Source organism: Lolium rigidum, chromosome 2 (genome assembly GCF_022539505.1).
Source record: "Lolium rigidum isolate FL_2022 chromosome 2, APGP_CSIRO_Lrig_0.1, whole genome shotgun sequence".
Classification (NCBI taxonomy): Eukaryota; Viridiplantae; Streptophyta; class Magnoliopsida; order Poales; family Poaceae; genus Lolium; species Lolium rigidum.
In genome coordinates this window covers 90,378,197-90,382,477 of record NC_061509.1, presented here as the reverse complement: position 1 = coordinate 90,382,477, position 4,281 = coordinate 90,378,197, and the positions used below count along the sequence as shown (strand labels likewise).

Here is a 4,281-nt window from a genome sequence, read left to right as displayed (position 1 = left end):
GTTCCCCCATGGAACCCCTCTGCACGGATTTGCCAGAGCCTGAGGGTGGCTCCCCCTTGGAACCAGCCTCTGGACCACTGCAAACAGTCCCTTGTGCCGCTGCAGCCCGGGCGGCCTCCTCCTTGGCCTTCGCCGCATCTTCTTCAATCTTGCGTCTCGCTGCCAGAAGCTCAGCTTGCGCATGTTCTCGGGCTTGGAGAAGGGCCACCGCTTGTGCCGGCGACCCTTCTGTGGATTTGAACAAGATACAGCTGGGGCAGGGGTTGAAGAGGATTATCCTGAAACACTTTGTAGCGATGCTATGAAAACAATCTTTAGCCGTGGAATGTTTCAGCGAGTCCAAACTCCAAAAGTCTACCAGCTACTAACTATATTTTTTAAATTCAGGTCATGCTTGGCAACATAGCCACCGACGCGTATTCAGATGGTTCGTGATTACAAAGGAGGTCCTGGCATCCCAGTCGTGTGCACGACGACTCGTTACATCAGACAAATTCAGAGAACACAACTCTTTGTTGGTTGAGGTTACTTATCAAGCATTCAACTGCGATGGACCAGATCAAAGCAAGTTGCTTCTTCTTTTCCTTTTCTGAAAGAAAATGCACGGTGCTTCTTCTAAATTTCAGAACATTGATCTAGTCTTTTCTTTCGCACGCGCGTGCCACCTAACAACGCTGTTTCATGTAGCCGCCCAGTTTGCACCCCATGATTGCTCCTCGCTGACTGCTATATATACATACCACACAAACAAACGACATAACATAACACTCTTCTCGATCGAAATCAGACATGGGTTTTGGAACAAGATTCTGCTGTGCTCTGCTACTGGCGACGCTGCTTCCTCTTTCGGCTAATGCGTCGAGCAAAGTAAGATGCTTCCTTCCTCTGTGTTCAGAAGTTTTAACTTAGTACTGTTCCTGCATTAACCTTTTCTTGACGTTTTTTTGCACCAAAATCTCAGCTCTACATAGTGTATATGGGGGAGAAGAAGCATGATGACCCGTCCGTGGTCACTGCGTCGCACCATGACGTACTAGCGTCTGTTCTTGGGAGGTACTAGCCTGTAATAATTCATGTTACATATTATTTGTACCACGAAGCAGAAGCTCGATAGTTAACATTTTCTTTTTCATCCGCAACAGCAAGGATGAAGCCTTGAAGTCGATAGTTTACAGCTACAAGCACGGATTTTCTGGGTTCGCGGCAATGCTAACCGAATCTCAAGCCGAGGAACTCGCAAGTAAGTAGTTCTGTCAGTCCTGCGATGTCATCATTATATCTTCCTTGCATGACCGACGTAAACTAATCAACACATTCCGGGATCTAGAGTTCCCTGAAGTGATCACCGTGAAGCCTAACACTTTTCATGAACCGCACACAACTCGGAGCTGGGATTTCCTTGGCCTTGACAACTACCAAACACCACAGCAACCGGGCCTCCTCCAAAAAGCAAAGTACGGTGAAGATGTAATCGTCGGTGTTATCGATTCAGGTTTGCAATTCCGTATGAAGCTTAAATAAGAGAAAAACTAAAGCTTGAGAAACAATTGACCCCATGCATTTGCATATGATTCTGTAACAACAACAGGTATATGGCCCGAATCACGAAGCTTTGATGACGACGGGTATGGCCCCATACCGGCACGGTGGAAAGGGAAATGCCAGACTGGCCAGGAGTTCAACGCCACGAGCTGCAACAGAAAGATCATCGGCGCACGGTGGTACGGTAGTGGCATCAGCGCTGAGGTACTCAAAAGAAACTATAACTCGTCTAGGGACATCACCGGCCACGGCACGCACGTCGCATCGACGATCGCCGGAGTGGAGGTGCGAGGCGTGAGCTATGGTGGCCTAGGCACCGGCGTGGCGCGTGGTGGGGCACCACGTGCGAGGCTTGGTATCTACAAGGTGTGCTGGGTCGGCCTGAATTGCCCTAATGCGGCGATCCTGGCGGCCATCGACGATGCTATACACGACGGCGTGGACGTGCTGTCGATCTCGATTGGAGGGGCCGGTCATGAGATACCCGGGACGCTGCATGCTGTGCAGAGAGGAATCTCGGTTGTGTTCGGCGGCGGGAACGATGGCCCTGTGCCGCAGACGGTGACGAATGCTGCTCCGTGGGTCACGACAGTGGCTGCTAGCACGATTGATCGAGCTTTTCCGACCTTGATATCGCTCGGAAACGAAGAAAAGCTGGTGGTAAGTAGAAACAATCTTCAACCAACTGTTAATTAATTTATGCGATCGATAGTTTTGAGAGGGGCGATCGACCTTGACTCGGCTCGGCTAATCAATCATGCAGTTTGATAAATAACTTGACTCGGCTGAGGCCATTGAAACGAACAACAAATATCTTAAGCTCGCCCTTGAAGCTTTCCTCAATAATTTTTCTATTGACTCCTTAGTGTGTGCTTGCTTTCAAACGCAGGGGCAATCTGTCCAGTACAATGCATCAGTGACCAGCAGAGACTTTATGAACCTTGTTTATGCGGGGAGGTAAATGAAATAAGACAGTTTGGAGTTAATCACATCCGAGGCATCCTGAACTTAGCATATTCAATTCAAAACGTTTGTGCAGCTGCGACGCGGCGTCAGTGGCGTCGAGCAACGCCACCGGCAAGATCGTCCTGTGCTATGCACCAGGGGTGCGAAATCCACGTCGCCATGGGTAGCACTTCCGAGTGCCATCAACCTTACCGTCACGGCCGGCGCGAAGGGCCTCATCTTTGCACAGCACACTGCCAACCTCCTCGACTTTCTGAAACCTTGTGAAGGCATTATGCCCTGCGTACTGGTGGATTTCGAGATCGCACAGAGAATCCTATCGTATCTGGCAAACACACGGTGAGAGCTTAGTTGTCTTGTTGTCTGAAGCATGGTGAACTTGATTTTCCTTTCTCCAAAGTATTTATGTATGTCTTCTTGTGTCATGCTAGGAGTCCGGTGGTGAAGGTTTCGCCTACCGCAACCGTTGTTGGGAACGGGGTGCTGTCGCCGAGGGTCGCCTCGTTCTCGTCGAGAGGGCCAAGCCCCATCTACCCCGGCATACTCAAGGTATGTCTCAACTTGATATACAAAATATTCAAAACGCAATATCCATAATTAAACAACCTGTTCGCGCCATCCTTATCTAGCCTCTAAAACTTGTATGTATATGTTTGTGCAGCCCGACATAACTGCGCCCGGTGTCAGCATCTTGGCAGCCCAACAGGATTCCTACGTGTTCAAATCTGGGACATCCATGGCGTGTCCGCATGTCTCGGCGGTCACCGCGTTGCTCAAGTCAATTCACCCTGACTGGTCGCCCGCAATGATCAAGTCCGCCATTATCACAACAGGTACTGACCGAGAGCATACATAAGTTCTACTGAATAAATCGTTATTTAGTAAATTTATGGCTAGCGCTCAAACGTTCCATTTGACCCTTTGCAGCCTCAGTGACCGATCGCTTTGGTATGCCAATCCAAGCAGAGTCGGTCCCCAGGAAACTCGCCGACCCCTTTGACTTTGGCGGTGGCCACATTAACCCGGACAGGGCCGTCGACCCTGGCTTGGTTTATGACCAGGATGTGAAGGAATACAACAAATTCTTCAATTGCACCATTGGATTATTAGATGGATGTGAATCCTACGAACTCAATCTTAATCTACCATCAATCGTTGTGCCAGACCTCAAGAACAAGGTCACAACATGGCGTACTATCACGAACGTCGGGTCGGTGGAAGCGACTTACCGAGCGGTTGTTGAAGCTCCGAAGGGGGTAGCCGTGTCCGTGGAGCCATCTTTGATCGGTTTCACTGCAGGTGGTAGTAGAAGCGCGACGTTTAGACTCACGTTTACGGCGAAGCAAAGAGTGCAAGGTGGGTACACATTTGGGAGTTTGACATGGTCCGATCAAAGTGCGCACTCGGTGAGAATTCCTATTGCTATACGGACTGTGATACAAGATTTCGTCGCAGATACAGCTTAAATGCATCGGTTCGGTTCCTTCTTTCGCATAGTTGTGTAAGATAAGAGTTGGAAAAACACTGAAAATGTGTACCAGTTTAATTAGTATCCTATATTGTTGTCTGACATGAATATAAGTACTAGCTAAATACCCTGTGTTGCCACGGAAGAACAAAGGGATGTTTGTAGCCATGATCAAAAGGAATTCTGGCTTCCGCCAGGAGGGGTTCCAGGATGACATAGGCATCCCCAATGGGTCTGCCGAAGATAGTACCCGGGGTTTACTGAAGGCCCACGACTCGAAGAATAAGAAGAATCGAAAGCCCAAG

At 49.2% G+C, this 4,281-nt stretch overlaps 1 pseudogene; it reads left to right on the top strand.

Moving 5' to 3' along the window:
* The first annotated feature begins 773 nt into the window (after positions 1-773).
* LOC124686889 lies at positions 774-3,974 on the top strand (annotated as a pseudogene).
* Positions 3,975-4,281: the final 307 nt, after the last annotated feature.